At 37.8% G+C, this 14,439-nt stretch overlaps 1 long non-coding RNA gene across 2 annotated transcripts; it reads right to left on the bottom strand.

Moving 5' to 3' along the window:
* Positions 1-5,614: 5,614 nt before the first annotated feature.
* On the bottom strand, positions 5,615-11,532 carry LOC118561333. 2 transcript variants are annotated; one of them, XR_004929962.1, is made up of 5 exons: positions 10,193-11,532; positions 9,724-9,896; positions 7,934-8,153; positions 7,047-7,214; positions 5,615-6,180 (listed from the first exon to the last, which is right to left on the bottom strand). It is a non-coding gene; the product is annotated as an uncharacterized LOC118561333 (long non-coding RNA). The 2 variants fall into 2 exon arrangements; XR_004929961.1 differs by having other exon boundaries at positions 9,724-11,532.
* Positions 11,533-14,439: the final 2,907 nt, after the last annotated feature.

Raw genomic sequence — 14,439 nt, 5'->3', positions numbered from 1 at the left:
TGTCTCCTCCAGGCTGCACTACTGTAATGCACTTCCCATCGGGATCCCTAACAAGAGTCTGCAGAACTACAATATATTCAGAACAGTGCTGCAAGGATCCTGATGAGAGTCAGAAAGTATGACCACATCACACCCATTCTCCACTCCCTTCACGGGCTCCCTGTTTCTGCAAGGATTGAATACAAGATCTCAATTCTCACCCACCAGTGCATCTATGGAAATGCCCCACTATACCTGAAGAACTGCTCACCCCTCTCACTACAACACGATCCCGCCGCTCAAAACACTTAAATCACCTCCTCCTCCCCAAGACTAAGCTAAGCACCATGGGCGACCGTGCCTTCTGCTCTGCCGCTCCTCGGACCTGGAATGCCCTACCTGATCATCTGAGGGAACCACAGACTATTCAGACTTTTAAAAAAGGATTAAAAACATTTCTTTTTAGCAGGACGTATGACTTTTAACATTTTACAATTATGCTATTGATTTTATTCATAAGTGTTTTAAAGCGATGCTTAGTTTTAAATTTTGATTTTACCCTTCTATGATGATTTTACCTGTAGCACTTTGAGATTTTTCTTAAATGTAAAGTGCATTACAAATAAAATTTATTATTATTATTATTAGATGTGGGCCACATCTACCCAATCAGCTGGCCCAATGGACCCTGGCCATATCATGTGGCCAGGGTTCATAAGGTCAAATTGGTCTTCAAATGATACATCACTGGGTGCTACAGGACAGGAAAGCGGCAAGATGTCCGATAGAAAATACGATAGTGGGGCACAAAAACGGAAAGCCCAACGGCTGAAAGAACACCGTGACCAAGATCTTCTAAAAAAAATCCCAAAATTGACTGGTTATTTCAAGGCTGCCGAATCTTCATCTAGTCGACCAAGTAAAGATCCACAGGCACAGGAGGACTGCCAGCTAATGGCTAGCATTGGCGCGGTTGAAACAACTGCATCCTCAGCTGTAGCTGTAGCTAGCTCTAACCTTAATTATGGCAAAGAAGACACTTCCCACCTCCAAGAAGACCACGACCATGCCTCACTACCAGGTGACCTGGACTCAGATAAGGAGTCGGAGACAGAGGGTCTGACATTTCAACCTGAAATACCGGTGTGCTGTGTTGCCACCACCAACACCCCGGGAATTAGCCGTGTCATCCTAGCCGCCACAAATCCCTCCATGACGCCCTCACCTGTTGCTGCGGAGAGGGGACAAGAGTCTACAGATCCCACTACCTATAGCTCGGATCCCGCATGCTGGGATAAAATTGATGAGCATATGAGGACATACTGGGCTAAAATAGGACCTGAAACTTGTCAGAACAAAGACGCAGATGTCTCCGCCTCAGAAAGACAACATAAACACCAAAAGAGGTACTTTTCCAAAACCCTGTTTAAAAGAAAGCTGGCAAATGGCGAAACTGTGCCAAGAGAATGGTTGCTTTATTCCCCTTCAAAGGGCACTGTGTTTTGTTTTGCATGTACATTATTTGGGGGCAGCGATCAGAAGTCTGCACTCACAGCAGGCTATAGTGACTGGAAAAATGCCGCCACACGTTTGGCTGAACATGAAGGATCAGAGAGTCACAGAAAGGCTATGGTTGCTTATGTAATGCGCTGTGCTGAAGCTGGGTGTATAAATTCAGAACTAAAAAAACAATTTGACAATGAATGTGAATATTGGACAGAGGTTTTAAAGAGGGTAGTTGCGGTGGTAAAGTTCTTAGCAGAGCGAGGACTACCTTTCAGGGGACACAGTGACATTTTTGGCCAACCTGATAATGGGAATTTTATGGGTGTGCTGGAAGTTATCAGCGAGTTTGATCCATTTTTGAAAGCGCATATTGAAAAGTATGGCAATGCTGACAGGGGAACACCATCATACCTCTCTCATCAACAACATGTTTGGAGTTTATTGAACTGATGGGAGAGTGGGTCCTCACAGAGATAATAAGTCAGATAAAAATGGCAAAGTACTTTTCGATCAGTGTCGATTCCACTCCAGATGTTACATACACAGACCAGCTCACGTTCATAATGCGATATGTGTCACCTGACGGCAGCGTTACGGAGCGTTTTGTGAAGTTTCTGCCAATTGAGAGTCATTCAGGAGAGTCACTTTGCCAGTCTGTTCTTGGTGTTTTACAAGAGATGGGCATTGATATCGATAACTGCAGAGGCCAGTGTTACGATAATGCAGCCAACATGTCCGGGATATACAGTGGCCTGCAAACGCGCATTAAACAGATTAACCCGTTGGTTGAGTGGGTACCTTGCGCCGCACACACACTCAATTTAGTGGGGCTGAACAGTGTTAACTGCTGCCTTGAGACGGAGGAATTTTTTAACTTTGTACAGACACTTTTTAATTTTTCCTCCAAGTCCACATCCCGTTGGCAGACAATTAAAGCAGGTTTAGAGTCTAATGACAACCACAGGATAGAGACTTTAAAAAGTCTTTCAGACACTAGATGGTCAGCACACGCGCAAGCAACAAAAGCAGTGCACCAGAATTACGCCAGAATTCAAGAGTCACTGCAAAAGTTAGGTGATGACTGAAACCAAACCCTTACTGCTAGGGATGAAGCCAGGACGCTCTATGTGAAAATGAAAAAACTCGAGAATGCCATTCTGTGTAACTTGTGGAACAACATACTGCAACGTTTTCACAAGACTAGTACTGCTCTACAGGCAGTTGAACTGGATTTATGTAATGCTGTTAATTTGATCAGCTCATTGAGGGATTATGTGGCCAGCCTACGTGATGATTTCGACAACTTTGAGAGTGAAGCAAAAAACATGTCTCCAACTTTGTCCCAACACTACAAAGCGGACACACAGAGGCACAGAAAAAGGAAAAAACAAGCAGATGAATCTGATCAACTGGAGTTTGAGCGATCAGGCCGAGATAAGTTCAAAGTCACTGTTTTTATCGGCGTCATAGATCGACTTGTAGCAGAACTGGATCGGAGGTATCTCTCCTACAAAGATATTCAGCAGACATTTGGAGTTTTGAACAATGTTCCATCTATCTCCGTACAAGAACTTCGTACAGGAGCAGCTAATCTTCAGAAGTAATATGCTGTTGATCTGGAGGACGATTTTGTGGACGAAATTGTACAATTCAGAGAATTTATTAAAGAAAATGAAGACACCTCAGCAAGGTCACTTCTGCAACTTATAAGAGGACGGAAACTACAATCAGTGTTTCCAAACGTTGATATAGCCCTCCGACTGTTTATGACTTTGCCTGTAACCAATGCCAGTGGGGAGCGCTCTTTTTCAAAACTGGGACTAGTTAAAAATAGACTGAGATCTACTATGGGCCAAAACAGACTGAATCACCTGTCTTTGATGTCAATAGAAAGTGACATTCTGCGCAAATTAGATTTTACCAGCGTCATTAAGGACTTCTCTGTCAGAAAAACAAGGAAGAAAAACTTCTAAGGGTAGGAATATGATTGTTCTGCTGCTGATTATTGCTTGCTTTTATGTGCTGCTGCTGTTTATGGTATTTGTATGGCTTTATTTTATTGGAATATTATACAGCGTTTCGATTTGTCTCTGTCAAGATGTTGTGATTTTGTCGTAGTTAAACAGAAGGTGCTGCAAGTGTTTTTGGCCTAACTGTTGGTTTAGAAAGGTAAAATATGTTACTAGCTTGCAGGTGTATCTTTCAGGATTTTTTTCTGTGGCATTGCTGTTTATAGTAGGCTAATGGTTGAATTGTTTTGGACTGTAGACTAAGAGTGTTGCACATGAGGCGTGTAATTTAGGTGTACCCTTTTACACATGGCACTAAAGAATTTATTTTCTGGTAAAGCCGCTTGGGGGGGGGGGGGCACACAAAAAGTAGCCTAGGGGCCCCTGACCACCTTAATCCGCCACTGCTCATGGGGTCGCGGGGCTTGCTGGTGCCTATCTCCAGCGTTCACTGGGCGAGAGGCGGGGTACACCCTGGACAGGTCGCCAGTCTGTCGCAGGGCAACACAGAGAGACAAACAGGACAAACAACCATTCACACCTAAGGACAATTTGAAGAAGCCAATTAACCTAACAGTCATGTTTTTGGACTGTGGGAGGAAGCCGGAGGACATGCAAACTCCATGCAGAAAGACCCAGGGGTGTACTCGAACCCAGGACCTTCTTGCTGCAAGGCAACAGTGCTACCCACTGCACCACTGTGCAGCCCTTATTTTTGGATATTTTGTATTCCAAATAAAATACAAAATACCCACCTTAAAAATGTATCAAAATAAACTACAAAATACAGCAGCCAAAAAAATATCAAAATAAAACACGTTTTTTTTGTATTTTCAAAATACTACAAAATGCTTCATTCTAAGCGCCTTTTTCTTCTATCCCTTCACTTGTACACTATCTGGAAAAACATATGCTGACCCCTCATGTTAGACACCCCAATATAAACCTCTGCCCTGAGAAATGTTCAGTAACTCAAGAAGCCCTTCCTTAAGTATACTTATTTACTCTATTGGTGGAATAGATTGCTCACTATAAATCAGTGACAATAACTCAAAGACAAACAATCCAAATAGGCTGTGGGCCAGAATCTGTAGGGTGATTTTCGTATGAACTGTCAGGGGGCAACTTTCTTTCACTTGGATAAGTTGTTACACATAGCAGTGATCTCAAAACACCAATGTTCCCACGTTTTTTTAAGCCGATAAAAAAATTTGGTAACACTTTATTTGAAGGGGTGTACATAAGACTGACATTACACTGTCATAAACATGACATAACACCTGTTATGAACATAAATGACTCTTTATGAATGTTAAGGACTGTTGTCATTAATTGTCATTCGGTAAATTATGACACTATTAAAGGAAAGTTGACATTGTTTAAAATGTCTTTGTTATGACAACTTGACATTAACAGAGACAAAAATGTCTTTGTTATGACAACTTTACATAAACCCAAAGCTCATAACCCATCATAAATATGTCATGACAGATCTAATTATAAACCTTTAAAAAGTTATTGTTATGCATGTTTTTACATTAAATTACACTGTCATATGTGTTTGTTCTTAACTTTGGCTATCATAAGACCATTTAAATTGTTTTATAAAAATGTCTCCTTATAGGACTAGTTATAAAGATGTCATTAAGCATTTATATCCTGTCAAATGCCTTAATAAAATAGTCAAGAAAATGTTCCCTTACCTCAAGTAAAGTGAAACATATAGGACTAGTTATAAAGATGTCATTAAGTGTTTATATCCTGTCAAATGCCTTAATAAAATAGTCAAGAAAATGTTCCCTTACCTCAAGTAAAGTGAAACATATAGGACTAGTTATAAAGATGTCATTAAGTGTTTATATCCTGTCAAATGCCTTAATAAAATAGTCATGAAAATGCCTCCTTACCTCAAGTAAAGTGAAACATATAGGACTAGTTATAAAGATGTCATTAAGCGTTATTATGCTGTCAAAAAGTTTAATAAAATTGTTAGTGTAATCTCTTCCTAGACCTTTAAAACTTACACTTGAAAAAAGGATGTCCTAAAGTGTTATTACACTCATAAATGCTTTTAATATTATACCATAATAAATTATACCATAATAAAACCAATCCACAAGTAAACACAAACACTTTCTTTTATTTGCTTTGAACAATTTTTTTCTTCCTCCAACAGAGGGTTCAATTTCTGGCCGTGTTTGAGCACAAACCTTCAGTACTTTTAACAAAAAAGAAAAAGTTGTTCTTCCCCAAACAGAGGGTGCAACTTCTTGTTCAGCAGATTTTACTTCTGAAATACAAATAAAAAAAACTAAACACACAACTCAACAAAAAAAAAACAAAAAAAAAACAAGTTGTTTAAAAGTAATAGTCTAAGTGTACTTGTACATTATTGGGAGGAGTTTTCCACTTCTTTTTTTTGCTGTGATGGTTTCAGCCATCTCTTTTGGTATAGCATTCCTACAACGCTCTGCAAACTGGGAGATCTTCTCATTATTGTGGTTTCCTGGGAGCAGCTCCTTGAAGGTGTCAGGAAAGGTTATTGCAAGCTCAGCAATAACAGCTGTCCTCGCAATGGTGTTGCGGTCAACTTTAATCTTGTTGAAGGCCTTTTTCATAGATCCAAACTTAGTGAATCTCTTCAGGGCACTCTCATAGCGGTTGATAACTCCATCCACTGTGGTCACTTAAAAAAAAAAACATGAATAAATAAACAAAAAAAACAATAACAGCATCCACTTTAGGCATGGTTTGTTGGAGTTTTTTTTTTTGGAGCAGTTGGTTGGGGGTAATTGGGAAATTATCCAATTTTTGCAAAAATGGTTTTAGGCCATATCACTTAGCCCGGCCAGTAACCTTTACTCAATACCACTGACGGCAATATTACTGAGCACCATTGTTTAAAAAGTTGCTCTGTATCATCAGTTTTAGACAGTGAAAAAAACTATAAGTAAGTATTTACTATAAAATCAACCTAAATCATTCTCATTTGTGACCTAGGATGGAAGTAATAAAAACACTGGTCCTCTCCATTCACAATGTTTTTGTCAAGTTTGCTCCTTTTCTCCTAGCCATTGTTTACTTCATGGTTCCTGAGCCTATCAGATGACAGTTCCCAGGGTTCCCAAAACTGAGCACAGAATTTTGTATTTTATCTTGACAAAAGAGCAGCATCGCAAACATTGAAGCCAGTAAGAGACCAGAACAGACAATGCATTATACACATGTCCTGTGGAAGGAAAATTAAAAAAAAATTTAAAGTGGCATATTAGGCTACGTTCACACTGTAGGTCTTGATGCTTGATTTTGTTTTTGCTCAAATCAATAATTTTTTAGTTGGCCATTCATACTACCAATAAATTAATTCATCATACTGCTGTATGAACAGTATTTTATGAAGCACTAACTTCTACTACTGTGTGTGGATGTGTAGTTGGAGCCATGAGATTGTTGTGAAAGATGGATAAAATGCAACATGACCAGTCAGAGTGTGGATTGTATAAATATCGGATATGTAAACATATTGAAGCTACACAAATTGGCTGTGCTTACTTCTTGAACGGCTGTACGAATCAGAGTGTTTCTTGGACTTTTTGGTCTTCTTTTTCTTCTTCTTTTTTTCCTCTTCCTCTGAAGATGATGAGGAGCTTAAGTCTGTGGAAGAAGAGGAGGGGGTAGTAGATGTTGAAGATAGAGGAACCTGAGCAATCTCTCTAGAGCCTGGAGGTGGAGAAGAGAGAGGTCTATTAGTAAAGGTTTAAGAGAAGGTGCTCACACTGTAGTATTCTGTAAGTCCTTGGTTACTTTTGAAATCAAACCAGAATACCACTGGAACCTCATGCCATTGGAAACATTGGTTACACAATAGACAAAGCCGTACTTACATATTTCGACAGAATTTTGAGTGTATTGTACCACACGATATCAGTAAGTAAGCACAAGAACTATGGTAATCATAAGGTGCACAAGATTAAAAATGTGTACCATCATTTTTGGAGAAAATGTAATGATTTTAAGTGTGCCTGACAATCCAGAAAATTCCGTAAACTGCGAGCCGCCTTTGCCTGAATCCAAAAGGTTGCTACTCAGACATATGTCACAAATCCCAAGCGGCAAATATGATTGGTCCATCCATTTCATGGGTTATGGAAATCCATCACAATAGCAGCAAGTCCTGATGGATGTGTGGAGCCGTGTGAAGGTCGGCGGAACTACATCCATCTGGCCAGAGCCAGGTTACTTAAAGGGGTATTATTAAAATTACATGTGAGTCATCTTGGTTTGAGGTGGACTTCTGCACCTTAAATGCTTGGTTTCCTATGACTATAAAATAATAGCTTTTTGGTGCACAATGTACAACGTCTCACAGTGAGCATAACCATGTCACTCTACACTTCAAAATCCATACTATTTTTCTATTGATTTTATGACCGTTGTACCTGACTTGCTGCTAGATGCAGGTGCCACAGTGGCTTCCTTAATTTGTGTAAGAAGGAAGTCTTCTTACACAAAGAAAGGCAAGGTGAGGCAGAATCTTTTTCAGCTCCCTGTTGGCCTCCTCCAGGTATTTAATGCGGTCCTCAAGGTGATCAATCTTCTGTCTATCCATCTTTGCTTGTTGTTTCAGTTTGGTCAACTCCACTGCCCCCGTTGGTGACCCTGGAAATATGTATTGGGTAAATACATTTGATTTTAATATTAATTAAAACGTTTTATTTAAATTCCATCTAAAAAATGCCCCTTGCTGTTTACTGTACATGCAAATAAATGGGCAGTAAGAACTTAAATGGTTGTCATAAAAAAACAATATAAGTATCAAAATTAAATCTGTCTTTGTTAGCACAAGTATCATGATTACTGGAGCTGAATTAAACTATTCTGATCAAAGATTTGTTGAAGTTGATATAGACTACTAATGCTTCTATTTAGAAGATAACATTTATTGTTTAGATCGAAGGCACGTGAGGTTATAAGAAAGTAGGGCTGGGTGATATATTTATTTTATGAAAAATGAAATTTTCTGTTTAAGATTTGCTTTTAGGAAAATCTGTCTTTTTTGATCATCGTACTTATTGGGCTTTCATAGTTCACAGTAAGATCAGGTCATGATTTTTTGTTCTTAGATGTACACTAATAACTAAAAAACTAGCTTAATGTATAATAACACTATCTGTACACATTAAGTGTGTTATGTTTAATCCTTTTCAGTGGCAGGGCCTACAAATTATTGTTTTTCCACAATGTTTCACAGGTTGGATTTAGTTGCACTTAGAATTCAAATAAAAGTCAGCTTTTGAAGGTAATTCATGGCCTTCTCAATTTTTATTAAGAAATTTAAGGGAGAATAAAAATCAATCTTATTTTTGAGCCATATCTTCCAGCCCTACAAGATGTGTATTTTTGTCACTTAATATGCCTTCATAAATATTTAAAAACAAATACAATGGCTTATGTATGCTTGCAAGAGGCTTATTAAACCTTCAAGGGCTACTGTACATTTTTGGGTGTATCTCTTAATCCATAATAGCTACTAATTTCCTTTTTTTTAATCCAAAACGTGAGATCTTAGATTTTCCACTGATACCATTAACATAGTGGTTTGCCCTCCAAAACCGTATAGAAAACGGATAAAAATCAGTGACCGATGCGTCCTGGTAATGTGACGCAAAGTTCCCCAATCAGAGTACAGAATGCGGATAAAAAAAACTGTTAGACGACAAGATATTAGCTTGGTTTAACTTGATACGCTAGCATGAATCTGTAAGAAAAAGGCTATAAATAAGATAAAAATCAGCAAAGCAACAGTCCTTTATGAAGGTTTATTGTGCGTAATTGCACAGATAGTGATACATTTACACAATAAGATTTAACTTATTTAACTTCACAAAAGTATTCGCTGAACCAGAAATGACTTTGTATGTACATTTTTACATACTGACAAATAAGCTTATCAATGAAAAATGGATGTATAATGCTTAACTGAAACATTTTAGATGGTGTTATAACACCACTATGAAATAAAAAAAATCTTCAGGCAAAAATATGCTCTCAAAAGGCCTTAAGACATTGAAGCGTTACTAAATAAACAGATTGAACATCAGATGACATAGTTTACAGACAAATTAAAAACCTTTAGCAGCCTAAAATGTAACTTTTGTATTAACTGGGCTGGTGGGATGAGTAAATTTCACACCCTTCCAGAGAAAATAGTACACCAAAAGTAACTTACACAATTTCCTTGGGGAATATTTCATTTGCTTCTTTGGCTTTCGACCAACGGAGGCAAGTTCTAAATCTTGTGGCTTGTCCACGAAAGCCTCCTCCACAACCTCTTGCACTTCTTCGACAGCGTCCTGTACCCCCCCATCGCGTGTCTTTTTGCCAAAACGAGTCTCCATCTCGCTAAAATTGGCACAAAAAAAGAACACAAGCAGCATGTGACATCAGTTAAGTTGCTTTAGTAAAACACACAAAACGTAACTTTGACCTGGTAGTTTATTGTTTACTAGATTTAAATTTGAGAAAAAATATAAATGCCAGAATTTCTAGAATGTGTACAATTTTAAGGACTAATGTTCCAGATAAAGAGTTAGTTGAATTTAGCTAACGTTAACTGAAAGCTAGCTGAAATCAACTTTACATAGAACGAAAACTGTTTTTTCTTAAAAGATGTAATTAAATATTAAGCATAAGCCTACCTTTTATATTTATCTGGGGAGTTACCTCTATTCCCTTTTACACCGCAAGTAAAATATGGTCTGGTCCAGTCGTTTCTTCTAGCTTACATTAGGCAGGCACACAAGACGAAGGTGGTGTTCTTCTTCGTGGAGTTTTTTTTTGGCGGTTTGCAAAAAAAACACCATGTGCGCACTACCGCCATCTACCGACATGGTGTGGGGCACAGAATGATTATCAGTGAATTCTATTTAATTTCTTGCTATCCTCAAATTTCATTACCCACCTTTGTGGCTTTAAAAAATGTAATCAAATTATGATACTTTTACTGTCTTAATCTTTCAGCAATATAATTATTACATTATTTTTTTCTTGAATCTTTCCAAGGTCTTCTATCATCCATCTTCTTTCTTTTTCATATCTCCCACATGCTAATATAACAATATCTACACAATGTTGACATCTTCCCATAATGTTTCTTTTTTAAAATGAATATATGCAATATATAATTAAGTCCTGTGTGACCAAACGTTAATTATGTTATTAATTTATCCTCCCTCCTGTTTCTCTGTCCTGTACTCATTTCTCTTGATTGTATCATATTGAATCATATAATACAATCTACTCTTTTTTGCTTCTTTTCATTCATTTTGTCACTTTTTATTTATTTATTTGTTTGACTACACTTCTTGCCTCTGATTTTCTTGTAATTACACTAAAATTATTTTTCCTTTGTTGTTGCCATTTTGGCCTTCAATGGCTGCTGGTACCCATTAAAAAAAATAATTCCATCATCTGAATTCTGAACAACGAATGCTGTATTTCAACTAAAATGTCTTGTCTGCTTTCTGAGTGACTTTGCTTTAAACGTATAAGTGCTGAACTTGAATCCAAACTTACCAATGCTTTTAATGGTTTTAGGACTCTATCCACTGCAATGCTAATAGAATGGATAAAAAATCTCCCGTGTATACTGATAGTCCCTTATTGATTTGATTTCTTTGCACTTTTGGTACAACACTTGCTTTTCCTATGTTGCCAGCAGAGTTTTCTGATGTATCTGTCAATATCTTTACAACAATTTACTGTATGTATTCCTGCAGTATATATGAATTGAATATGACTTCTTTTTCCTTTTTATCTTTATTAATTTATTTTTGGTCCATAAATGCTAAATCTACTTTTGCATCTGTTAAAATCCATAGTGGAATCTGTGTTAATGTTACCATTGAATTTATGGTTTCGTTACTTATTTGTGTTAGGGTTAGGGTTCTTGACTATTTTATTAAGGCATTTGACAGGATATAAATGCTTAATGACATCTTTATAACTAGTCCTATAAGGAGACATTTTTATAAAACAATTTAAATGGTCTTATGATAGCCAAAGTTAAGAACAAACACATATGACAGTGTAATTTAATGTAAAAACATGCATAACAATAACTTTTTAAAGGTTTATAATTAGATCTGTCATGACATATTTATGATGGGTTATGAGCTTTGGGTTTATGTAAAGTTGTCATAACAAAGACATTTTTGTCTCTGTTAATGTCAAGTTGTCATAACAAAGACATTTTAAACAATGTCAACTTTCCTTTAATAGTGTCATAATTTACCGAATGACAATTAATGACAACAGTCCTTAACATTCATAAAGAGTCATTTATGTTCATAACAGGTGTTATGTCATGTTTATGACAGTGTAATGTCAGTCTTATGTACACCCCTTCAAATAAAGTGTTACCAAAAATTTAAACTGTAGCGCTCCTGGTCCAAGAGGTCACGTAATTCGAGTTTTGCTGCTCAGCCAATCAGATCGCTGTATTGTCAGCTGTGCGAGTTCAACCAGTTCATCAAGGCTGCGTCTGTAAGGTGTTGTTTGCATCTGTTTCCAAATGAAGAAAGCCCAATAATAGCATTTTCTGGTGCCAGTTGGCAGAGATCTTGACGGCAAGGAAAAAAAAATAGCCCAGTCCATCCATCCATCCATCCATCCATTTTCTATTACGCTTATCCCCGCTGGGTTCGCGAGGTGCCGGTGTCTATCTCCAGCTGTCAATGGGTGAGACGCGGGGTATAACCTGGACAGGTTGCCAGTCCATCGCAGGGCAGAAATAGCCCAGACTTTTGCCCAATTTGCCGTGATATCACCAAGACCTGCTGCGCTAGGATAGCACAGGCGACAGGTGTCTTTGTGCCAAACGACTTATCCCCGCCAGAATTTGTATCCCCTGCGTCGGGAGCGCATTCAACTGGAAGAATTAATCCAGTCAACTCCGCCTCATTTCCAACCTATTAGGCATGGAAATGAAGATGTTTTACTTTTCTTGATGAACTATAGCAATGGTGTTATAATGGATATTAATAATTATCAATTAAGTGAGCACACCACTCATGAAAACAAATGATGCATCGTTTGACTTTAAGTTATTTAATTTAAATGCATGAGCGTTTGAATGTCTGCGTCCCCCAACGCAGTCAGGAAACAGCAATGAGAAAAAGACCACACTAAACTTTTATACATTCTGGGCTAACAAAGAAAGTGGGAGGAATCTTCGGAGGAGTGCAGCCACTGGTACGATCCAGTTCCTATCTAACTCAGCTGCTCTCTGTGTCCTTGGATGTTGAAACACAGTAGTAAATCTGTAAGCATGAGAGCTTCTTTCACACGGGTAAGTAATACAGGTGCACCCAGAGAAGATATGATCAGAGTTACATACATCAATAAACTTTTTCACAACAGTTTTGTTACATTATCGTTCAGTAAGTGTGAACAAACTGAAAATGTAACACTTGTTAGTGCTATCATAAAGAATTGCTATGTCGGTTAAAACTCGATTGATCACTCGGTATAACACGTTATAAGAAAGTAAATGGCTCTGTGGTCATTTCCAGATGTGTCACGAAAATATTAGCTTTATGTTATTAGATTGTCGCATGTCTGTCTGCTAAAACCACAAATCCACCTTCCTGAGTCCATCACAGCTGTCTACTTGTTCGTCTGTTTTTCTTCTTTTTTTTGGTAGCTAGACCCGCATGAATAGATCATATAAAGCAGATTTCACGTGTGATCAAATGAACACTGAATAAAGGTACAGCCAAAATTATTAGACCTAATGAGATTTTAATTCAACCAAGAATCATATAGAAATATTAACCATATTAAGAAAATGAGATATGTCGCTTTTAAAAATAGAACAATGTATTAGGAGTTTAAAAAAATCTATTTAATTTTATTAGAATATGATGTTTAAAAATATTTAGACTTTACAAAGCTGGAGGTTAAAAGTTTTATTGATTTCAAGCACTCTCCTGACGCAGGGGATACAAATTCTGGCGGGGATAAGTCGATTGGCACAACGAAACCTGTTGCCTGTGGTATCCTAGCGCAGCAGGTCTTGGTGGTATCACAGTAAATTGGGCAAAATTCTGGGCTATTTCTGCCCTGCGATGGACTGGCGACCTGTCCAGGTTGTACCCCGCCTCTCGCCCATTGACAGCTGGAGATGGACACTGGCACCCCTCGCGATCCCAGCGGGGATAAGCGTGTTAGAAAATTAATGATGGATGGATGGATGGATGGATGGATGGATGGATGGTCTAGGCTATTTCTTTTTCACCAGAAAATGCTATTATTGGGCTTTCTCCATCTGGAAACAGATGCAAACAACAACTTACAGACGCAGCCATGATGAACTGGTTGAACAGTTGACAATACTGACAATACAGCGATCTGATTGGCTGAGCAGCAAAACTCGAATCATGTAACCTCTTGGACCGGAGTGCAAAATTTATATTTTATATTGGCTATAACTTATTAATGTGCAAGCGAAATCGTGGGAACATTGGTGTTTTGAGATCACTGCTATGTGTAGCAACTGATCCAAGTGCAAGAAAGTTGCCCCCTGACAGTTCATACGAAACTTCTTAAGGAGACGTCCTACAGATTCTGGCCCACGGACTAAAATGGATGATTTATTTAGACATTTAAACTGGTAAGCATTTTAACATTTTAAGTGATTTAACACCATAACTACCACAGTGCACAACCTTGATCAATGTAAATACCAAAAACAGTAAAAAATAAAAAATCTAGTTGTTAAATTAATACTGTAAAACATAAAAAAAGAAAGGCAAATTGCAAACTCAAGTGTTGCGTTCTAATTCAATTCAATTCAATTCAATTTTATTTATATAGCGCCAAATCATGAAACATGTCATCTCAAGGCACTTTACAAAGTCAAGTTCAATCATATTATACAGATTGG

The sequence above is a fragment of the Fundulus heteroclitus genome, unplaced genomic scaffold (genome assembly GCF_011125445.2).
Source record: "Fundulus heteroclitus isolate FHET01 unplaced genomic scaffold, MU-UCD_Fhet_4.1 scaffold_61, whole genome shotgun sequence".
In the NCBI taxonomy this organism is placed as follows: Eukaryota; Metazoa; Chordata; class Actinopteri; order Cyprinodontiformes; family Fundulidae; genus Fundulus; species Fundulus heteroclitus.
This window is presented reverse-complemented; position numbering and strand designations above follow the sequence as displayed.